The following is a 24344-nucleotide window of genomic DNA, read 5'->3' as shown; positions in this document are numbered from 1 at the left end:
GAAACGTTTTCATGTGTAAAAATACCCGAAGATGGTTTCCGGTCTGACGGTAGCGGACCCATGGTTAAAGCTGGCCGCTTCCCTTCCACCCCGTGGGCGTGCGGGGCTTTGGGGAACACTGAGTCTCTATGGCCCTGCAATCGCGCCTTCTCCTCCCTTAAATCAAACCTTGATTTTGAAGCCCTGAGTTTCGTAAATTTAAATTGACCTGAAGGAACCAGGAAATCACTTAGCAGGGCCAGAAGTCTTCCACAGCAGCTCTGAACTCAGCAGGGGAGGATCGAATTGCTCATTCCACTGGCCGCCCCAAGAAAGGAACTCCCAAACTGCCCTGAAGTCCTACTTCACCGCAGTTTGGGGTAGGGGTCGGGTGACGGGGTCTGCCCCCCAGAAGTGCACTTTTAAGTAGGAGCTCAGCCTGTGAAGCATTTGTGCCTGTATTTGGATTGTTTTTGCTCCAAGCTGGACATTTTACTTCAAAGGGAGAGGTGACCACAGAGCTCTCGAGGCTGGACACATCTGAAGTGGAGTGGAAACTCACCGAGAGAGAGAGGGTGTCTCTTTCGGGCCCTAAATCTGCAAGCTGCCAAGCACCCTGGTTTCTCAGCATCATTTAGCCTCTGTGGAGGATGGCTGTCTGCAGGCGGACGTGCTCAAAGTGAGGGCACAAGGCGTTCTCCCCCTCTCCCACAGGCGGGGAGGAGCTGAGGGACACTTCGTCTCCGTGTCCACACGTCATTTCCCTCTCCGGTCAGTGCCACCAAGGAGACCAGGAAACAACACTTCTGCCCAAGTAGCTAGTCATCATCCCCGACATCATCAGACCCCTTTGTCTTCCTCGGCTGCACCCCTACTTCCCTCCCTGCATCCAGAGAAGCCGGGACCAGGGCTGCGATTGGCTGGAACCTGCCGCTGCGCCCTCCATGCATTTGCAATTTGGGACGGAATGCCAACCCCATGAGTTCCTTTCATTTCTGCCTTCATTTCTCCCTCTCTATTTTATTCTCAAAGCAGACACATGGGCAGGAAACTTTACAGCTTTGTCCAGGGCTGCAATGACAAAGCACCACACACTGGGCAGCTTACACAATAAAAATGTCTTGTCTCTCAGGGCCTGAGGCTAGAAGTCTGAGATCAAGGTATCGGCAGGGCTGTTCCTTCTGAGGCCACGAGGGAGAATCTGTCCCCGCCTCCCTCCTTGGCTCGTAGACGGCTGTCTTCTCCCTGTGTCCTTACATGGTTGCCCCTCTGTCCATGTCCTAATCTTCTCTTCTGATAAGGACACCAGTTATGTGGAATGCAGCCCACCCTAATGACCTTAGTTTAACTTGATGACCTCTGTAAAGACCTTAACTTCAAATAAGGTCACATTCAAAGGAGGTTAGGACTCCAACATATGAACTTGGGGACACAACTGAACCTATAACAAACCTGAGTGGCTTTCACGGGTCACTGGTCCACAGCACAGTTTATAGAAGGAGAAACTGAGGTGGAGAGAGGCGAAGTGGGCAGCCGCTCCCCACTGGGATCAGAAACAATGGCTCCCACTCCGGACGCTCACTGGGTGCCAGGAACCGTGCTGAGTGCCCCACCCGGTCCTGACAACCACCCAAGGGAGGCACTGTTGTTCCCCGGGTTGTCGCTGGGGAGACCAAGACCAAGACAGGTGGGGAGAAGAAACCGGTGACAGGATGTGGATACTTCTACTATTGCGAGTGTTCGTAGCTTTACTATTTTGAGGATCTTTGTCTCCGTGCTTGAACATCAATTATCACTTCTTTGTCTTCTCATTTGGTTGCTTCCCCAAGATGTCTTCCCGAGGCCCAGCCTGCCTGGCCTGTCCTTCCCTCAGTGCCCCCATAGTCTCAGGGTAGACGTCCACCACGTTCCCCACGTGGGCGCCCAGCTTAGCACCTGCCCCTGCCTCCAGACGTCCCTGTAATACGGGAGTCACCTCTTAATAAAGAAACCACCTAATGCTGAGACAATCCGAATCTTCACTGGCGTCCCAAGAAACGTATGGGGGGAAGGTGTGTTCTTCACGGGGGGCACGTGTCTCAACACCTCTGTCTCCCCAGTCACTTTCAATACCATCATTGTCCCCCCCAAACTCTGCTCCCCTCACTCTCAACCTGGGCCCCGCCCACTCTTCCCTCCCCACAGGCACCTCTGGCCTCTGCGGTCCCCCATCCTCCCCCATCCCCACCTGTGTCTCTCCAGCCTCCCTGTCCCTGAGCTCCCACCATGAAGTCCAGGCACTGAGGTAACCAAGGCAGAGCAGCCGTCTCCAGGCTGGGAAGGGAAGCTGAGAACCCCCAAGGCTTGGGCTCCACGCATTTCTACGCCCCAGATAAGGCAGAGAGGGCTCGACTGCTCTTCTAAGCTTGGGCCACGGTGGGTCATGGCGTCAACACAACCTGAAATTCTCAAGATGCCAAGTCGGGCCCTCCCACCTCCCCTTCAGGTGCGGAAGGAGAGGAGCAGGTAACCATTCTGGTACTCCGGGGCCACAGTCCAAGGTGGAGAGCATGTCAACAAAAGGGATGTTTAAGCAGATGGACCCAGAGCGATGGTGAGTAGGTCAACTATGAATGGAATGTATGTGCTGCCTCTAAGGTAAACGCAGACGATATCCAGGTGGGTGTGTTATTTGAGATACAAACACTTGGCCGCGTCACTCCTGGAGGAGAATCCTCAAATACTAATGATGGTGTTCACTTTCAGCCATGGGGGCCTTAGTCCAGTGGGCTCTGTTCCTTACACAAGACCTGAAGCAGCTGTGGGAGGACGAGCAGCCTCAGTGCCCTCAGCCAGCTGTTTTCAGGTGGAACCCGGCAATGCAAGGGTTTTATTCGATGTCTTTTCTGTGACGTGTGTTCAGGTCCTCCCTAGAATTGTAATCTTGGCTTTGTCAGTCCCCGAGACCCAGATGGACACGGCTTGTGCCTTCTGGAAAATGCTTCCTGTGACTTATGTATTGCTACCTCTTTCCATATTTCCATGGAAACTTTTTGGATGACAATTTTAATGTCTATGAAGAAAATCCACCTGATTAGGTAGAGGGAGGGAGGCATATTTAAGTGAGTACTCAAAGACAACATGATGCGTAGAGAGTGAATATAAAACCGCCGAATGGGGGGTATGGCTATTCTCATTATAAGGTCTGGGCCCTGGAGGAAGTGGGGCTTCCTCTGAGCGTGTTTGTGTCTGGATGGGGAAGGGGATCCAGGGGCAAAGAGTACGGTTTTCCAGGTCCCAAGATGTGCCCTGGGTTCTTTCCTTGGACTTTGGCCTGGGGGTCCCCTGACTCTCCCAAGGGGGCCGTGTGTCACCTGCATGGGTACCTCTTGTGCCTCACCCCTAGCCAAGCCCTCTGCCTTGGGCTTGGGTGTGGGAGGTTCATAGGGCCTGGTCACCCACAGTAGAGACCCAGGGGCTGGTCACTCTGCAGGGTGACATTGGTTCCAGCTCTGGGAGGAAGGAGCGTGGGTTTCACAATTTGGAAATCGAGAAAGAAATTCTGGGCACCCCACCTGTAAGTTGTAGGTGATATGATTTGGTGTTCTTTTAATCTCTCCATGGCGAGAGACCATGACCTTTGCAGTCTTCAAGGCCTCCAAAGGCCTCTGTAGGACCCTGTGGGATAGCACAGGACAGGGCAGGATTCTCATTGCCAGGATGGCAGCTTGCCCGGCTCTGTCTTCCCAAGGTCTCAGCAAGGAGTCCAGGTGTGTGTATGTGTGTGCGTGTGTGCACACGCGCACGCCTGCTTTTGTTGTGTGCAGTGGGTGCTAGGGCTTGTGCCGCAGGGACCCCTCCAGGTGGTGCCAGCCCCCAGAGATGCAGGTGCTGCCCCCGGTCACTCCTAGGGGCCAGCCAGGTGATGGAAGTTGAGGACAGGCTGGTATTTCTGGAGCTCCTGCCTTTCTGGTGGGCCTGGGAGCAGGAGTAGCAGAGGGGTAAGAGGGCTCACGGGCCACCACAGCCCTGCCAGCAACCCCCACTCTCCAGAACCCCGTCTGGGAGCTGGGTGGGGTCTGTGTGGCCTCTCATCTGTGGACAGCTCCATCCAGCAGCCCCAGGTATCGGCTGTCCCCCAGGAGACATGTCTCTGGTGGCTCAAGGTGGTGACCCATTGACTTGCAGTTCCCCAACCGGAAGCCCTTAACCTGGGAGCCACCCCCCAACCCCCAGTGATGCCCACAGACACAGTACGGAGGCCAGCAGGTGGGGTGTGGGACTCCCTGCCCCACATGGAGGTGTGTCTGCCCCGTCTCCCTGCCCGCCTAGACCAGACCCCAGCCAGGTTCTCCTTCTTGGATGCAGACTTGGACTGTGGCCTTTCTGGGGCTTCTCCTCTTGCGCTCCACCCTTACCTGCATATACGGGTGCTGCAACCTTAACCCGGCCCAGTGGCACACACAGGGCTATGCAGAGCGGGACAGTTGCCCGTGGAGCTCACGTTATCAGGGGGACTGGACGTATGCAGAGCAGACTGTAACCCACTGGGAGAAGTGTGAAGGAGGGCATGGATGCCATGTCTGGGGAGAGTAAGGAATTCCACCTGGGAAGGCTCCGCAGCGCTGGCACTGGCTAGCACTGACCTTGAACAGCAGGCCTGGGACACAGGATGGGTGACTCTTGATCTGAAGAACAAGAAATGGTCTGGAGAGCGTACCTCTAGCTTCTGAGTCTGGGGCGTAGGTAGTAGGTGAGCAGATGGGCACCTAGAGGGGCTGAGGCCAACGTCACCTGCTTTCCCAGGCCTGGGTCTGTTAACACTCTCAACTGCATTAGTGTTGGTAGTTTCTAGAAAGTTCTACAATTGCGTATGCTATAAAATGTCTCACATCCTTTCTGGTCCCCTTTAAAGTGAAATGATAGTTATTTTTGCAACCCGTTCCAACTTTCTCAGGCCCTTTCTCGTGTTGCAAAGTAGAGAAAAGAAGAGACGGAAGACGAGGGCTGCAAGGACGTCTTTATTGTTCCTGGGAGGGAGCAGTATACAAAGCCACAGTGCAGTCACTGAGCTTGTTAAAAATATCTCAATAAATAAAACAAATAAGCAACATATACACTGAAACAGAAAAAAAAAAAAAAAAAAAGGTTAGCTGAGCAAATCACGGAGAAAGAGAAAGGGGAGAAGTGAGAAGAATTCCAGGCTTCCTTGAGACAATCATGCAGGGGCTTGGGGGTGGGAAGGAAGCACGAGGTTCTTTTTCTGAGAGCCTTGGTCCAGTTTAAACAGAATTGTACAGGAAGGCATTTCTGGCTTATTTTTTAAAATATACACTAAAAAAAAGGCACTTAGAGGGAAATACAAATCCAAAATCCTTGTAAAATGTGTTCCTGAATTTAGCGATTTTCAGAAAGAATAAATCCCCGCCCCCCTCAAAACATAAAAATAAAAAAATAAAACCCAGGCCTGGGTCTGTTCCCACCCTCAAACAGTGGCGAGGATGGCAATGAACATGTCACCGGCAAGAAGGACCACGAGCGCCACTTCCTCTGCGGGGACCGTCTCGGGGAGGGGGCCGTGCGGTCCGGGGTCTGTTGCTGTGCCCTGGTCTAGGCACCGTGCTGGAGCACTGAGAGGGGGGGCTTCCCGGAGGTCATTCGGGTTTCAGAAGTTACAGACTCGGATGCACCCCAGTTCCACGTGCGCTCAGCCCCGCGGGACAGTCTGGAAAACAAGGTAGAGGGAGGTTGAGAAGCCGCTGCATGGCTCGGTGTCCGGGGACCGCCCTCCTTCAGGGGCCCCCAGACGGGACGGGGCAGGTGCGAGCCGCTCTGACACCCGTCTCCTCCCTGTCCGCCCTGGCAGAAGCTGGACAGGTGAGCAGTAGTCAGGGTCACCGGGCACCTGCAGGCCGTGGCCCCCAGGGAACCAGGCCAGGCCTGGAGCTCCCCCTCCCCTCCCCACCTCCGCCCTCTCCAGCTGCACCCAGACCCAGAGGGCCGGATCTCCTGTCTCCTGTGCCCACCAAAGCCTTGCCCCCCAAGGTGCCCTGCAGGGCGGTGCTGACCCCGTGGGTGAGCCGCTCCCGAGTGGAGCTTCCACGGAGAAGAGCAGTCCCCCATGGAAGGGGAAGGGGTGCTGGGGTGAGGCGGCTGCAGGGGCTTCGGGACAGCGGTGCGAGCAAAGCCAGCTGTGGAGGGCTGGGGGTGAGGACGCAGAGAAATGGGACGGCCGCTGGGCAGGAGCTGTCAGAGGGGATGAATTTCTACAGCTGTGCTTTTGAAAAAACTACAGATTCACAGACAAACGCAAAACAAAAATGTACAGGGAGGTCGCATGCACCTCTCACCTGGTTTCCCCCACTGGTGTCACCTTGCACTAGTCTAGTGAGGCATCACAAACAGAAGAGGGACCTCGGCACAGCACGAGGCTTGTTCACACTTCACTCGTGTGTGTGTGTGTGGGTTGGGGTGGAAGGAGGTTGTACCAGGGGTGTGTGTGTGTGTGTGTGTGTTGGGGTGGAAGGAGGTTGTACCAGGGGTGTGTGTGTGTGTGTGTGTTGGGGTGGAAGGAGGTTGTACCAGGGGTGTGTGTGTGTGTGTGTGTGTGTTGGGGTGGAAGGAGGTTGTACCAGGGGTGTGTGTGTGTGTGTGTGTGTGTGTGTGTTGGGGTGGAAGGAGGTTGTACCAGGGGTGTGTGTGTGTGTGTGTGTGTTGGGGTGGAAGGAGGTTGTACCAGGGGTGTGTGTGTGTGTGTGTGTTGGGGGTGGAAGGAGGTCATACCAGGTGTGTGTATGTGCGCGTGTGTGTGTGTGTGTGTCTGTCTGTGCGCCAGGCAATTTCATCACCTGTGGATTCTGGCACCCTCCACTGCGATCAAGATACACAACTGTCGAATCCCCAGCCCCAGGAGGCCCCGGAGCTCATGCAATTGATCCATAAAGCGCAGGTGGGTCGATCAAAATGCAGCTCTGGGGCCAGCTTCCAGCCGCCGTCTCCAGAGCCCCTCACCCCCATCTCCACCACCTCCCGCAGGACCTGGCCAGTGAGGCTCCCAGGAAGCAGTTCAAGTGACAAAGGCCACGCTCTACCAGAAACACCCCTGCCTTCCCACCGGGAGGTCTGGTTGGGGAGTGAAGCTTGCTGCTGACAGGGAGGAGGGGGACCAAGTGATGTGGCAGAGGGAGGGGCATGTGCCGGGCGGACACAGCGGGCAGGGCCCCCGGAACTCAGGACCTCACGGGCTGCCATCTGCGCCCACAGGCTTGCTGGAGAAAATGTGCTGGAGAGAAGATCCGGGCCAGGGTGTCCCACCACCAGACTACAGAGTGAGTGACGCAGCCGCCGTAAGCCAAGGTCATAAGTCTCCGCAGTGGGGACAGCGGGAGGGCCCCGGGGACGTCACTGGGCACGAGCACCTGGCCAAGGACCTCAGCACGCGCTGGAAAGGTCCCACGCGCGGATGCTGAAGGGCCTGGGGGCGAGCACAGTGGGCCCCTCACCTCACTCCAAGGAGGCAGCTTGTGGCTGGGGCAGCTGCTGGCCTGTCGCCTGCTGTTCTGGGGCCGTGGACTGCTGATTGCCCAGTCCTGCAGGACCCAGTGCTACAGCACACCCAGCCAGCTTGCAGCCAATCCCGAATTTACAGCGTGTGTGCGTGGGTGTGTGTGGGTGTGTGGCCTGACGCCACTGGGCAGGGGCAGCAGGAGGTATGTGCCTTGACCTCCTGCGCCCCCAGCTCCCTCCCCGTGGAACCCTGAGCTCCACACTAAAGCCCAGCTGCTCAGGGAACTCTAGAAACCTTTATTGCATCAAGACAAAGCTCTGCAAAAGCGAAGACACGTTTTCCCTAAAACTCCAGTGCGTGGAAACACACATGCACTTTTTTTTTTTCAAGTTCAGAGCACTCCAAATATGTAAGCCTTTTTAAGTGGTCCTGGGCAGAAAGTCAAAGGCTGCTCTCTCTTGGAGAATGTGGTTGTAATTAGATAATTAATAAGGGGGGCAGCTAGAGAAAGCTAAATGGAAGCCTTCCTCAGTGGGAGGAAATAATTACAGCAGTTTTTGATATATGAGCTGCGCCAGCCCTCCGAGGGGAAATACAGCATCATCCGTGGAAAGCCAGAAACGACAGGGCCGCCCCCAGGAGCGCAGGTTTCAGGGTTCACTCCACATGCCTGCGGGGCCCAGGGCTTGGGCAGGAGCGAGCGGCAGGTTCATTAGTCTTTCTGACCGAGAGCCTTCGGGGCCGGCCGCCTTGATGTCACCCTGACCCTAGCTGTGTCTGCTGACATGGGCAGAGTTCTCAGCCACAAATGAAAAACATCTGGGGCCCCGACAGCCTCCCGCGTGTGAGAGCCACCTGAAACCGTGTGCGTGTGTCCTGTACACAGTTCACTCTGCATCTGTCTGCCCGGCCAGGAAGGGGGGCAGGCAGAGAGGCCGGGCAGCGGCTGGACTGAGAGGGTGGCTGTCCGCCTCTCTCACCCACACCGGACCATTGGGCACTGAGAAGCAACAGAGGGTCTTATTCGAATCTGTATCCCTAGGGCCTGACACAGGGAGGGGCACATCAACAAAGCTCTCCAGAAAGTGAGGCAGGGGCGGGCTTAAGAGGGAAGCATTCATTTTAAGGCCTTCCATCCATTCACTGATTCACCCACCCATCCATCCATCCACCCACCATCCTTCCGTCTATCCCTCCATCCACCCTTCCTTCCTTCCTCCCTCCTTTCTTCTCTCCCTCCCTCCCTTCCTTCCCTCACTTCTTCCTTCTTTCTTTCCACCCATCCATCCCTCCACCCACCATCCTTCCATCTATCCCTCCATCCACCCTTCCTTCCTTCTTCCCTCCCTTCTTCTCTCCCTCCCTTCTCTCCCTCCCTCCCTCCCTTCCCTCACTTCTTCCTTCTTTCTTTCCACCCATCCATCCATCCACCATCCTTCCTCCCTCCCTCCCTTCTTCCCTTCCTTCTTTCTATTCACCCACCATCCATCTACCCACCCTTCCTTCCATCTATCCCCCCCATCCACCCTTCCATCTATCCATCCATCCATCCATCCACCTATCCATCTATCTTTCCAACATGTACTGAGCATCTTTCATGTGCCAGGAATGCTGTTAGCTGTTTAAAAAGCCCAGAGGTGAATCAGAGAAATCTACCAGGGGAGGAGTAACATGTTTATAAACAACTAGAGCTCAGGGTAGACAGTGACAACTTTTTTAGAGGAAGTGCAGCTAAGACTCTGCAACCAGAAGGGAAGGGGAAAAGCACCTTGGACTTGGTTGGGCTGCCAAAAAAAGTAGGGTGAGGAATAAGGGTGGAGGGAGATGATCACAGATGTGAAATCTCTCCCAGTCAGATACAGCACACTCATGCACACATGTGCACACCTGAGGCTTTGCCAGTGGAGACTGGGGGACAGAAGGGGCGGATCAGGAGGCCAGGAGCTGTTCACAGAAGCCCGGGGGCGTGGCCACGGTCCCCAGCACAGAGCAGACATCCAGGGCGCTGTGCCAGCTCTCACTGCCCCTTCAGCATGAAAGGTGGAGGCATCTTTGCCTCCACAGGCCCCTGGCACTGCCCAGCCCACTTGAAGAGGCTCCCCCTATCAGGCTGCCCTTGCGGCCCCCTGCTGCCCCCCTCCTCCCGCTCACTACGCCTAAAACAAAGACACTCGACACCTGGGCTCCCGGGTACACTGTGCAGGGGCGGGGGTGGAACGTGCCAGGGGGAGATGAGCAGTAATGGACCCAGGGGTGGAGAGCTGACAGTTGCCACCATCCCTGGTGGGTCTCGCCCATTCTGCACGGGCCAGCCCCCCCTCCCTCGTGGGCATTTGTCCTGCACTGTTTTTCAACAGGGGCCCTCTGTGCCCTGGCCGAGCCTGCCCCCAGCCTCCTGACCGTTTGAACACAGCTCCCAAGAATGGTTTGGAGGGACAGAACCAACTTCGTATCACCAACAAAACGTGCCATAAATACGAGTAGAAAACAAACGATGATTCGCATCAGGCAACTGAGGACCACAGTGGGGAAACTGCCGAGCTAAGCACCACCCAAACAGCCCAGTGAATGGGGATCCACCTTTCAAAACGGCGGAAATGATCATCTTGGGAGAAGCCAGAGGAGAGTGTGTGGATAAAATGAGAATGTGCTGTTTGGAAAGAGCATGAACAACCAGGAGACGGGAAAAGGGCTCTTGGAAATCACAAAAAGAATATTAGTAGACATTTTTTAAAAATAATAGAAGCAAAATAGCAAAAGAGACACTGATGAAAAACCATTAATGAATTGGAGACTGACTCATGGAATCTCCCGGCATCTGAGCAAAAAGACAAGGTATGTGGAAAGGAGGAAGCGGACGCAGTCACAGGAGAGATACCGATGGAAGAGTCCCCACGCTCAAGAACGATCGAGGGTTTCAGATTAAAAGGAACACCGAGTTCTGGAAAAGAAACCCAACAAGACAAGCAACCGAGCCACATCACAAAGTTCTGGATTCTAAGACTAGAGAAAACCTCCTACAGGCTTCCAGACATAAAAAGAAACAAAAAAGAACCAGACTGGGGTGACTTCTCCTGTGCGCATACCACCTGCTAACTGACAATCCCAGGACGCAAAGAGTTTCTATGGAGAAGAACGGCGTCCCCGGAGCTCTGTTCCCCAAGAATCCACGGACCCCGTGGGCAGGGAAAGAAACATGAGGCATTTAAGACCTCAGGAAACACACCTATCAGGTCCCGCTTCCGGGAAACACTACTAGGAAACGTCTTCCATCAGATGAAAAGTAGCTTGGGCTCTGTCTCTGCAGGCATGGCAACAAATGATCTAACAATCCCCCCACCGCAAACCAGACAAACAGGTAAGACGCTTGTGGTCAACGCTCTTTCTGTCCCAAGAGGGCAGGGCGCTATTCTTCCCCTGCTGGGTCCCCAGGGTCTGGAGCAGCGCCTGGCACACAGTACGTGCTCAATAAATACCTGCTGAAAGAGGGACGACAATGAGGAGGTCAGACAGACAGCAGAGGTGACGGTCACCCAGGTGACCAGGAGCTCCAGGCTCCCTGTAACACCCGCGCTCTGTAACGCACTCGGACTCCCGTGCATTCTAAGCGTCTGCTCCTCGAGACCAGCGGGATCGGCAACACACGGAAGCTTGTGAGAAATGCAGACGGCAGGTCTCGCCCGGAACTGAGGAATCAGCACCTGCACTCTGGCAAAATCCCAGTTCTTCGGAGATGCTCCCCGAGCAGGAAGAAGTGGGTGATCGTGCGCAGCCTGCATCACCCGCCCCCCTGTTCAGAGACGTGAACTGCGGCTGAGATGGGCTGTGACTGCCAGGGGCACGTGGCTGGGCGGAGAAACAAGAACTCCAGCTTCACGATGCTCCTTGCTGGGGCCGGGGCCCCCGCTGGCAGCCAGGCCCTGAGGCTGTGCCAGCCGCTACAATCCTGCCTGAGAGCCCCAGACACACAGACCCCCCCCCGGGGCCCACCCGGGACACGCAGTGGACACAGCTGTGCAGCCAACCCGTGTCCAGCTCGTCTGGCTGCACCTCGATGATCACCCACCTGAATGCGCGGGCAGCAGGGGTGCCAGCGACAGCCCCTGCAGGGAGTCTGGGAAGGATCACCCACTCAGCTGGACGGGTTTTCTTCTTCTCTCTGGGCAGGGGATTTGAAGAGACCATGGGGCACTGGGTGCAGGCAGGTGCTGGACGCCTCCCTGCCGCCTGCTGGCCTGGCCGGGATGGGCAGTGCCAGTGGGTGGCCAGAACAAAGCTCATTCCCCCAGAGCCGCTTGCCCCAAGGCTGTTTCTGTGACAAATGTTTGTGCAGGGACGGGAGGAAAGAGCGGTTTTGCTTTCATTGGAGACAATGCGAAGCTTTGAGCAGCGAGCTCCAATCAGGCCTGGATAACGGGAAAGCATGTAAACAGGACGCCCTCCCTTAGGGACCAGCGGCCGAGGCCTGCCGGGGCAGGTGCCAGGCTCACCTGGGCGATCGGAGAGGCGGGGGTCCAGCTGCCCCTGCACATGGGGGCCCTCTGTCCTCCCAGTTCAGGCCCCCTCCCTCCCTGTGGCCTCTGGGCACCTCTCCTGGCTGTGAGCCGGGCCTGGAAGCCCCAAGAGGCAGAAGGGTAGAGAACCGGCAATGCCAAACGACAAAACGGACCCCGTCCCAATGACTATTTGGGAATCCACTTCTAAAACCTAGGACGGCAGGAGGGAGCCCGGAGCCATCCTCCCGTAGGCTGGACTCTATTAAGTGCGACTTGATTTTCAAAGGAGAAGTTTAAGGACATATCCCTGTGGGGCGAAGGAGGCTCAGACAAAAGGCAAACTGCTTCCTCTCCCAGCAAATGTAAAGCAGAAAGCACTGGGCTTGTGAGATTGTTGCGTTTTTACAAGGTTCCTCTGGACGGCTGTCCCACCTCCCTCCCTCGCCCGGTCCTTCCCTCCCACTGCGGAGTCCCTGCCCTTTAAGGGGCTGTAAGTGGTCCCTGAACCAAGCAGCGGCTGGGAAGGCAGGACACCCTGGCCTCTCTTTACAGGCCCCTGGGCCCTTTGTTAAAGAGTGGGACAGAGGCTGCAGCCATGTGAGTCTCATTAGGCCAGTGAGCGGCAAGGAGGTGGCAGATGGGGCCAGAGTTAAGACCCGGAGCTTCTCTGCCGGGGGCTGGCCCATCCCTTCTGGACAGTCCTGCTTTCCCGGGAACGGCTGGGTGGGAGGTATCCCACCACCATACCACAAGGCTCCCAGGACCCCCAGCGGGTGGAGGGGCTTCTGCTGCCCTGCGGGGATGCCTGAGGCACTGCCTGCTCCTCTCGGCTCTGCCGGGACCTCAAAGATTCCAGGACCTGCGCGTTCAGCTCGAGTGTGACATTCAGGACTGCTGCCCGGACACCGGCGCAGGCTGTGGGTTCCAGAGGGGCCGTGACCGTCTGTGCTGGAGCCACCGACGCCCCCTGTGCTCTCTGCCCCCTCTCTGTGTCCCAGACAAGCCCCGTGCTTGCAGACCCCACCTGCCAGGGGCCCCTGCCCTGTTCAGGGTCTGGGGTCAGTGGAAGGGTGAGGAGGGTGAGGACAGGTGGCCCCTCTCTCCAAGCTCCGCGCCTCAGACGTCTGACCCCAGCCAGCCCGCCGTGCGTGAGGAAGAGGAATCCTCCTTGGAATGACCGCGTTTACGATGCCAGGACTTTTCTGTGGCTCCCTGGTGGCTTGCAGGGGAGCTGTTGGCCTTGCTCCTGCAGGGGACCGAGAACTTCACGTCCACTTAGAAGTGGAAACAGCGCTCTCTCCCCCTCCCTCCCTCTCTCTCTCTCTGTCTCTCCCCCGGCCCCGGCTTGGGCTTGGCTTCAGTGATTCAGGCTATGTCTGCAGTGACCTGTCTGCCATGGGGAAGTGGCCCTGAGAACAGGCTGGGGAGGGGGCATGCTTGCCTCTGGGCGTCCAGGCAGGTCCCTCCTACTTGGTGCCTCCCAATGTCACTGCCTGGAGACAGCGCCCTGCAGAGCCCACCCCCGGCAGCCCGAGACTCCCCAGGGCCAGCCCTGCTCAGTTCCCAGGGGAGCTGTGACAGGAAGGCCAGGGGTCCCCGCGGACCCATCCTCAGCGCTGCCTCGGAGGGAGACCGTCCCATTTCTTCTCCATGAGTCACGAGACACGAGACGCTGCAAAGGGTCCTCCCACGTTGCAGAGACAGTGAGGGCGAGCTGCCCCGAGTAACCAGAGACGAGGAGGATGCAGCCTCTTCCGGGTCCACAGGCCTCCAAACCCAGGAACTAGTTTAACCGGTGACTTATGATTTCTCCAGATGTCACTACATTCAGCTTCCAAGTAAAACTCCTGAGTGTTAGAGGGCGGAGTAAACAGTCACCCTGCAGGCGCCCCATTTCAGGCTGGAGGTGCAGGAAGTGCCTTTAAGGATGGTCCATCCAATGACATCACTTCGGAGATGAGGAGGTGGGGGCCTGGGGTTGGGGGTGACTTACCCCAAGTCACCAGGCAGGTGCACAATCACCAGCAGAACTCAGGTCAGCTAAGCCCTGGGCCGGAAGTCCCTCCTCTCCCACCACCGACTTCACGCCCACAACACCCTTCACTCGCGTCCAAACCTGGGGGCACCGAGTGAATAAATGTCTCTGCGCATTTGACACATGAGTATCTGAAGACACAAGGGTCCCAGTGACGGCAGCACCAGCTCGAGAGGATATTAACTGACGGGTTTCTGGCATCAGGCATCCTGCTGGATGTTGGCATGTAAGGGTGAGGAGGACCTGCTCCCTTGTCCTCAACCAGTTCATAGTTCACTTGGGGACAGACAATAAAATAAATTATTACAACAAAAATGTAATGTGTGCTAATGGAGGTATAATATAGGTACGTAAAGGTCTACAATTATTTTACTTTAAAATACAAATATTATAAATACAAATGATTATAGCAAAATACAAGAAATGTTACAATAAAAGTATTAAAGAGCACATAATAAAAGCACAGATAACGTAACGATTAAGTTTCCAGGGCTTTGGGGAGCTCTTCACGGGATCAGGGGCTGGCACTGGGTCTTCAAGGAGTCTGGTCCTGGGCGGGAAGGGGCAAGGGCCTCGTGGGCAGAGGCGAGGGCGCAAGGGCACACGCGAGGTGGGCTGGAGGAAGGTGAGGATTTGGGGGTAATGGTGAAGGCAACTTTTGGGGGGCAGAGATGGGCAGGACCCACAGAGCAGTGGGGAGGCAATGAAAGGGGTAATAAGGAGTGCACCGCACGATGAGCTGGGCTTTCCCGAGATAACGGTGGGGCGGCCCCAAGGATGCCAGGACGGGGAGACCCCGGCGGGGCCTGGGTGGGGCGGCCCCCCCTTGTGGTCCAGGAGGAAAGGGCTGAGGACCCTGGGGAGACGCAGCAGCGCTGGAGAATCAGCAAGAGTTGAGCGGTGACCGAGGGTCCAACTCGGGCAACAGGAGGGGTCGTGACCCCAGGGACTAAATGGGGGTCACGAGAGAAGGTGCTTTTGTGGGGAAATAAGACTAGTGCTGGTCGGGCCAAGTTCTCAGTGCTTTCGTGACACCATGAAGGTTAAGTTCACTCAGCAGGATGTGCGGCTTGGAACCCCAGAAGAGGGTTGGGGGCTTCAGACTTATGAGCAAGACCCTCCCCTTGGAAGGGATGAGGATACCTTGCTGTGCTAGGATTTGGACCCAGGCCTCTGGATCCCAAACCCGGACCTCATTCTCCATCTCTGAGCCTCCTGTTGGGGGTAGAACTGGGGGTTGCAGGCCTTTAGGGTCACACTTTCAGGGGAGGTGGGAAGGCTGAGCGGGGACCATCTGGAAGAGGCCGGAGGAGCTGGCCGGTAGCGCCCCATGCTGGCGGGAGGACTGCATCGCAGGGGAGAGCTCGGACCTGCCCCTGGCCATGGGGGCGGTCAGCAGGTGACCTTGGGGAGGGCAGGTCCAGTGCAGTGGGGACTGGGCTGGCTGGGAGCAGCCTTCTGCACGTTTGGAGCACAGAGAGCATGCCGGGAACTGGCTTCCTACATGGATTCTGCCCGCATTTCCACGTCTTCAACATAAACACATCCAGGCCTGGAGAGGCTGCAAACCAGTCGGGTCACAGAGCAGAGAAGCGAGAGCTGGGAATGAAACCCAGACTCCCGCTGTCTCCAGAGCGTGCCACCCCATCTCTCACGGGGGAGCACGGCCTGGAAAATGCGAAAGAACATTTCCCACAAACGATGAAACATGGGGGATAGAAACACTGTTTCCAGGAATGCATTGGTGGTGACGATGACCTCTGCCTGACTACTGCCAGCTTTTAGTTCCCCAATTAATCTCAGAAAAGTAGGCAATTTTTAAAATGCAAAATGGTTTACAGAAATAACTGCACCTAAATCTATTTTATTGGGCCCTCTTTTTTCCAACCACCCAGAAAAAAAATATGCTACTTTTGAAATATTATGCATATAGGTGTGCACATCCAGAAGAATGCAAAAACCTTACTAAGAATCCTACTATGACCCAATCCCCGGTCCTGCCCATCTCTGGGAACCCTGATTTTGGCAGCCTCTTGAGATATGGGATTGATTTTGACAAACCAACAGCACCCAGGGGGCCCTGGCAGGAGGATGTCCTTCTAGGTACAGGGATATTCCAGCTTTCCGGAGACCAGCCAGGGGCTGGGCTAACCCACCCCTTCGGCAAGGCCTTTTGCTTCCCAAGCTCTGGATTCAGTTACTTTTAGCCCATTTCCTATTCTCAAACCTCAGCACCACCCGAGTAAAACTTATCTCTGTTGGGAAACATCATACTTAGAAATCGACCAGCCCACACTCAAGCGTGGAAGGGCCTCAGGGGTTCAGGAAAAACTAGCTCATAGAAACAGGACGGGGTGAGTGAGCGACCCCCAGCCGGACCGGCCACGTGGCTGTGAGCGGCCAGGGCTGAGGTGGGAAAGCGCTGACCCTCCTGGTGGAGGCCAGCCCCGGGGTCCCGAGGAAAGGTGTGCGCAGTGGGCTTGGGGTGGGTTCCACGGGAACAAGTCAACACCCCGGCACGTGGTGAAATAAAACTGAACGTGCGTGTTTAACGGCCGATGAGAGCTGAAGGGGAAGGGGAGTGAATGGACGGTCCACTTAGTAGGTAAATGGCAGAGAGACGGTAAGCGGTCCACGAACAAGCCCGGCTGTTAAATGTCACCTCTCGCGCTTGCAACAATCCAGCTCCTCCTGCACAGCCTGGCTCCCTGCCCCCAGCGGTCACTAACGCCAACCGGAAGACATCTGATGGGCCCAGGACAGGCGCTCAGGTGTCTCAGGGCAAACGCAGAGAGAACTCGGCGTTCCTAGACCGGCCACCCCTCCCAGGCAGCCCGCAGGCCCCGTCCGCCAGCTCCCGGCCCCAGCGAGAGGGCGACCCCCCGGCCTGTGGCTCCTGTGTGTCTTCCCACTGGGCTTCCACGCGCTGCTCACAACCACGGTCTCCTGCTGGCGGGTGAAGCCGACACCCTCGCTCGCTCACCCCGTAGACCTGCCAGGGGAAGGACATCTGATGGACTCTCCTCTTACCCCCAGCTGACACCTGGGGGCCCTCAAGCCCCAGGGGCAGCAGACACAGAAACAGAAGTCAAGTTCATGCCAGCAAGCCCCGAGGTAAGTCTGTGAAGAATCTCGTACAGATGCTCCGGCTCCTGGCAGCGAGGGAGTGGGGTCCCGGGGGCATTAACAGGGGGGGTCTGCTGTCAGCCGAAGAGGATCAACCGGGGGTCCCCATCCACCGGATAAGGTCAATGTTACCCTGATGACCTTCAAAGCACCTGGAGTTGGTGTCGCCTCTGGAAAAAGCGTTAGATATTTCCTCCTAAAAAAGGCATCCATCACTCTCCTTCCAACGAAGAGCTGTAATTCCCAACCATTTGCTTTTGAGATTCAAACTTCTAATTTCGCAATACACAAATCTAAGGGCTCCTTTGTCTGCACTGAACCTAGAAGGACCTGTGAATGTGGGCGATAGACTCTGTTTTTTTTAATTGACATACAGTTGATTTACAGTGTTCTGTTAGTTTCTGGTATACAGCAAACTGGTGATCCAATAATACACATATATATTCTTTATATATATCTACTCTTTTTCAGATTCTTTTCCATTATAGGTTATTACAAGATACTGAATATCGTTCCTTGTGCTATGCAGTAGGTCCTTGTTTATCTATTTTATACATAGTAGTGCGTATCTGTTAATCCCAAACTCCTAATTTATCCCTCCTCCCCAGCCCTGCTTGCCCCTTTGGTAACCGTAAGTTTGTTTTCTGTGTCTGTGAGTCTGTTTCTGTCTTGTAAATAAGTTCATTTGTCTCATTTGTTTTAGATTCCACATACAAGTGCTATCACATAATATTTGTCTTTCTCTGTCTTACTTCACTTAGTACGAGACTCTTATCAGCCCACTGGTAACCGCCCCGTGCCGACTGACCCTGGGGACTGAGCAGTCCAGTCTGGGAAGGGCAGGTCTTGGGGGACAGGTGCTCTCAGGGGCCCTCTTGGCCTTGGCTTCCACGCGAGAGTTTAGAGTCACGCCCTCATCCCAGACGGCTCTCGGCCCCCAGGGCCAAGTAAAGAGATACAGAAATACTTTCATTATTGCTCGATTTTTAAAAATCCAAATTTCCTGGATTGAAATCCCACATTTATAAATTATAGCAGGCTCAAATGAATCTTACGGAATGTATTGTGTTTTCAAACTGTTTTTGAGTAGGAAAAAAGAAAACCCTGAATAATTCTGTATTTTCCCACACAGCCACAGAAGATGGCACGGATGAGAAGTGACCGCCCGTGTGTGTACGTGCATTTCTGGAAGCAAACCTCAGTGGGACCCCATGTCCTAGATGGTGCGGTGACACAATGTGTCCCCTCTTTTCTACAGGCTTCGTGGAACCACCGGCTCTTCGGAGCCCCCTCCTAAGCTGGGGGCTGCCGGAGCAAAGCATCTGAGAGCAAACAAAGGCCCTCCCTGGATGCCCGGACAGGGAGGCGCTGACCTCTGCCCCGGGGCTGTGACCAGGCCTGACACTGGGACGTCCTGCAAAGGCGGTGCTGCCCAGCATCGCTGAGCCTACAGCCTGGTCCCGTCTCCCCTGTCTATAAAGTGGGCTGGTTCTACCTGCCCCAGGTGAGTGAGCACCTGTCACGTAATGGATGCTCACCTGGTGCTGAGAAATCCATGGGGGGTGTTACAAATGAGGCCACTGGCACTCGAGGGACGGAATCCTGTTCCGTGTCACACGTACTGGCTTCCCTGGGGTTTGGGATGAGTGTGCACTGCAGGCTGAGAGACTCAAGTAGCCTGACTTTACGGTACAAATACAAATAGAGTTTTCTTTGAAATGCGGCCGCTCAACAACTAGCATCTATCGCGCACACAGCGTGCGTGGAGCTCTGCTGTAGACCCGGCAGGCGGGGTGGACAGGGGGAGCAGGGCCGAGGGGCTTCAGGGCCTTTGGTACTTAGATAGTATGTGTGTTTGTGTGTATACGCACATGCCATCATATCCCATATACGTGTGTATATATGTACCACATACACACACACACCCCCCACACGTACGAATATCATGTACAAACACTCAGACGCACAACGCCGCACCCTTCTCTAAGGAGGGTCACCTCTGTCCTGAGTTTGCTGCAGTCGTTAACTACTGAATTCACAGTTTGGGGGTAGAGGTGATGCAGTCACATTGGTCCAAATGGGCCCATCGCGCAGAAGTTGGCGTGACTTCGGGGCAGAGTTCGATCAGACCCTGCTACTCTCCTGGGCGTGACTGCTCAGTGCAGCTCCACGGCTCCAGGAGTTCTGGGGATGGCTGAGCACTGGAAAGCAGATGGAGAAGAGCCTCTCTGCACCCTGGAACCTGCCCAAGGAGGACAGGACTCCCTCTTCTTAAAAGAACGTTTTCAATCACTCAAGTGCCAAGACTTCCCTTCTCTTCCTTTCTGGAAGAATCAGCCTGACAGTCAGTCGTGCAAATCACAGATGCCCATGTGACAAGCAGAGCTGTGTATTTCCCAAATATTCCCCTGTATTTTTGCATTGATTGCAACAATACTCCTGAGTTTGAAAGCCGGAAACGACTACTTTAATTAGAAAGATACCAGCGCTAAGACCCAGAGACAGGGGATGAGACCTTGGAGTTATGACCAAAGCAGGGTAGCTGAAGTCTGAATATTTGCTATCACATTTCTGACCAAGTCAAAGGCTACGCTCCTTAAGTGGGAATCATCCTTGCATAATCTGCCCATTTTTAATGCATTTATTTACCATTTGGACTCCAGCTTAACATCCTATAGTAATTTCTTTTGCCGAGACAGACCCATGAATATGGAAAGCAGCGTTGATGTCAATGTTTATAAAGGGATTCGGCAGCTACTTTAAATCTTAGATCCAGCAATCCACCTTCCCTTCTAGACTCTCTTTAATCAGGCTTTGTCAATAAATAGGTGAGATACAGATGTTCTGTGTAGTTTTAAAGAATTCAGGTTGAATCCACTTTAAAATAAAACACTACTCTGGAAGCACATACAGAGGAGGAAAGTTAACAGACAGAAGAAAGCTTTAACAAAACCCCAAATGGAGGCAGGACTCTGCAAATCAGCGAATACACCTTGAACCAAAGATAAGAATTCGAATAATGCTTAGGGGAAGCACAGAACAACCCAAACGCTTTCAACATCTAACAGGAGTTACTTCAAGGAAATCTGGGGTATAGAGGCTCATGTTTGGCAAACAAATAAATGAAGCCACGGTTACACTCTGAAAAAGTTTTATATGTTAAAAACTTTAGTGAAAAGTGCCTTTAGAAATTGAGCTTCTCCCAAGATGAACCTGAAACAACTTAGTTTAGACAGTTTTCCCAATGCACACACCCATTTCGCAAAGCAGAGTAACCATGTCTGAGGCTCCAGGACACGAGAGAGACCCCTGCGGTGTCCGACTGTCTTCCCTCTCATCACAGGGCTGGTCCAGTGGGAGCGAGGGTGGCGAGGCTGCAACTGCAGACAAGGTCCCGCCTCTCCTGGGGTGACGTGTGGTCCCTGCTCATCCAGGCCGGCTGGGGCTCGGCTCCACAGGTCACTCAGGACTCAGGCTGGCAGGGTCTCCACCGTCTTGTAGCTGCACCGTTGCGGGCATGTGGCCTTCCAGCCGCTCGGGCAGTGGAAGACAGACTGAAGTGTCCCCCACTTCCTCCTGGAGATGCTGCTCCCACTTCCTCCTGAAGCTCACTGGCTGGCACCAGTCACCCTGCCCAACCGCAGGGTCCGGGGAGTGGGAGGGGGAGGGCTAAGCTTTGGTGGTGCCGCTGAGTTGGCCCCAAGGGCCAAGGCAAGGTTTTTGAACAAAGGTTTGTCCAAAACACAAAAAGTAGGTTGTAGATGGTCACTTGGGAAACCATCTGATCATGTGATTGCACTACCTTCTCCAAATGTGGGCATCAGAGTCCTGAACGTTGACGGGTAGCAGAATCACGGCTGGGGAAGCTCGGTATTTTGGGGGGAAAGGTGCAGACAGCCAGATACTGAATGAATGTGTGAAAGAACTTAACTTTTAAAAAAACAGTCATTAAGGTCAGCCATAAGGGCAAAACACCAAGGCGAACACAATGACGTGAATCCACGTTAACTTGGTAGCAACGGGGTCTCACTCACGAGCTCACACCCTGTTTTATTGAGATGATGTGGCGGCTGGAAGGGTGGTGAGGTGAGTTATTACTCGGCTTCGAGGTGCCGCCCCTGCTTTCCTCTCCTCCCTCCAAGTGACGGGCCACCTGGTCCTCAGGACAGCGGCAGGTGTCCTTGGTGTGAAGTTTCCGCCGGGACGGTGACTTCAGGAGGCTCGTCGTGCTGGAGGGACCCGCAGTGTCGCTGCTCGATGCCCCAGGGTTTTGTGAAGGGTCCTCGGTGAGCTCAGAAGAAAGCTCCACAGGGCTCGCGTGAGCTGGCCTTTCACTGAAGTCCTCTTGGCACCGCTGCCCTGGGGTGTCATCCTCGTCCAAGCGTGTTCTTGGACATTGCTAATGCGTTTACTCCAAATTTGGTCTTTCAGGGCTGCCTGGACAAATGCCTCTCCTTCTCCTTCCCGGAAGTCACCTTGGTCACTTCACTTCCAGGACCAGGAGGTGTGGCTGGGAGACTGGCTCGGGATGTTCCTCACAGGGAAGCTTCTCCTGCTGGTGGGGCTCTGTGCTGAAAACAGGGTTCCCACTGACCAGACGCATGACTCTTCCACTGCCCCCACCTCGCCTCCCAGCCCGCTCACCCTGTTCAGCTCACGGACATCACCCAGAACTGCACACAAAATGGCAGCCTGGGTGCCGTACACACACCCAACATCCCCCTGGCTCCAGAAAACAGCCTAAAAGTTGGCTCTCTCACATTCTGAGTGAGGTGAACTCAGGGTTGGATGAGGGATTACTGTGTACACTGTGCTCATCTTCAGAGCACCAGCAACCCTATGGCATCTTCTGGGAAGGAACTTGGATTCTCCCTCATACCTTGTACTGTGGACTAGAGAAGCAAAATCGAAGCTATTTAGTGAACCAGAAAGATGTGGAAGGAAACCACTTTCCCTGCCAATATAGTTTAGTTTGAGTTTCAGGAACTTTAGTTGTTGAGTTGAAGGCATAATTAACACTAAGTAAAGCTGTGACCTTGGATATTTACAGGGGTTCAGGGGTTAATGTCATTTCACTAGCAGCTGGGGACTCAGATCCCAGGAGAGGGTCTAGGCAGGCAGGAAAGCATGGGAGCCGTGCTGTCGGTCTTTAGAATAAAGTTCATGGCACATTTTATGTCTTAGCGGGGAAACCATTAGCTTTTATAAGTTAAGACTGCAAGTTAAAATTACAAACATACTTTAAAAATGTAAAAACTACCTTGGATCCCTTTAGGAAATGACCCTACAGTGTTCAATAATATCCCCCCCACCCCACCTCCCCAGGGCTACGCGGCATTTACGATCTGGTTTGCAGGATTCTCGGAGATCTCGATGGCGAATTCTTATCATCACCCTCAAGATCGTCGAACGCAATCTCACCTGCTGACTGGCGCCAACCCACAGGACATCGGGAAGGTACAGTCCCCAGACCCAGACGTCCTCTGCTGGGCTGTGGGCTGACACAGCAGACACTGAGGATGCTGCGTAGCCATAGGGGCAGAGTCATAAATAAAATTCCTGGGCTGTCTTCTTTCCTTGGTCAAATGTGCACAATAAACGCACGAGAGGCCAGCTTTTCACCTTCTGCCACTTTGCCTGGATTAAATAAAACTGGCTGAACCAGGCAGCATGTATCAGGGCCTTGGCGGGTCACCCCATGGGCACTGGGAGGGAGGTCGGGAAGAGTGGACCACGCCCAGAGGAGGGGCCCCTCCAGCGCCAAAGACAGTCCGAGAGCAAGGCGGGGACCCTCAGGACCAGGCAGCAGGGACCCCGAGCAGGAGGTGGCACAGCTTCCCCCCATCTCCCGTTTGGGAGGGTCTGAGCACTGAAGGCACGAGAAGCTGACCCCAAACCCTGAGCATCCCAGGGACGCGTCTTCATGTGTATTCTACACTCTGCCATGTCTTCTTCCACAGATGACACTCAGTGGGTGACCCCTTGGCCCCTCTGCCTCCTTACCCACCCCGCCCAGGGGAGGGGAAGTGGCGTGACTGGTGGATGGTGGAAGGGGAACTGAGTGTGCTCAGCGCAGGTCCTGGAACCCTCCTCCTGGAGCGGGAGCTGGCTGCAGGGAGGGCGTTTCCCATCCACCCTCCAGCAGCTCCCCCGACTCCCAGGCCCTGCGGGGAGGTCCACCTTGGTCCAGCTCTGCCGACACAGGGTTGAGTCTGCCTGACCCTGGGACCCTTCATCTCAGCCATCATCTGTAAAGAGGCGGGACAGCCTACCCCAAGAGGAGTTTCAGAGCCTCCGTGTTGGGACTTGCCTCAGGGCTCAGGCTGCTTCGCAAAGGAAGGTCCCATCAGGCCCCGCTAACCCCTCCTGTCTCCCCTTTGCCACCTGCTATCTGAGTGACCTTGGTCACGTCTTGTCCCCAGCTGCTGGACCTCACTTCTCCCAGGTGGAAGTGGCTGGAGGTCTCCACGGCCCTGGGGGTCTGGTGATTTTTGAGAATCTTGGGGACAGCCGAGAGCTCACTCGCACGTCCCTGCAGGGGCACGGCTGGCATCTGACAAATCTGTTTTAAGGCCTGGCTAAAGCCGTGGAATCCTCACTCTCCCCAGAAGATGCTCAGTGCTGTGGGTACACGCACTGCCTTCTTGGGGAGGAGGCTGGTTTAACCGGAATATTTCTGAAGGGAAGGAGGCTAGAAGGAACCCAGATAAACACCGGGCGACCGGGGCAGGGGAGGCGAATCGCATTTAAAGTTGTGGGTCCAGATGGACTGAAGCCAGACATGCCGCCCACGGACCCGTGGCTTCACGGAGCAACTCTGATCGGCCATCGATTACTGACGTCTTGCAGATGCAAAAGGAGAGAAAAGCCAGTTCCGTACATCTTACAGCTGGGAAACCAGTAAAAACACAGCCCTTCAGCTTTCCATTCCTGAGAGCCACCTCCCTCTCCACAAGGCAGAGACCGCCCCCCCCCCCAAAAAACCCCATCCGATCCCCTCTGGACACCCCAGGAGCTGCGGTGCATCTGACCCACCTCCCCCCGGGCGTCAGAGTTCCTCCGTGGCCAGGCTTCTAGAAAACTCTTCTGCTCAAGCGCTGAATGTTTTCCCTGATCTGTCTTCAAAATCCCAATCCTTTTCTTTCTGCTGGAATTAAAAGCTGGTGAGCGGTGAAGGATGGGCTGGCCGTCACTCCTCCTGGGTCTCCTGTCCCTGCACTTC

General features: G+C 55.1%; 1 protein-coding gene across 1 annotated transcript in view; it reads right to left on the bottom strand.

Annotated features, from left to right (window-relative positions):
- Positions 1-5003: 5003 nt before the first annotated feature.
- TWIST2 (twist family bHLH transcription factor 2) overlaps positions 5004-24344 on the bottom strand; it is a 50257-nt gene continuing 30916 nt past the window's right edge. The window contains exon 2 of the mRNA XM_061206409.1: positions 5004-5683. The gene's annotated coding sequence lies outside the window, so the exon portion shown is untranslated. The remainder of the gene's footprint in view (positions 5684-24344) is intronic.

Source organism: Eubalaena glacialis, chromosome 1, assembly GCF_028564815.1.
Source record: "Eubalaena glacialis isolate mEubGla1 chromosome 1, mEubGla1.1.hap2.+ XY, whole genome shotgun sequence".
Classification (NCBI taxonomy): domain Eukaryota; kingdom Metazoa; phylum Chordata; class Mammalia; order Artiodactyla; family Balaenidae; genus Eubalaena; species Eubalaena glacialis.
This window is presented reverse-complemented; position numbering and strand designations above follow the sequence as displayed.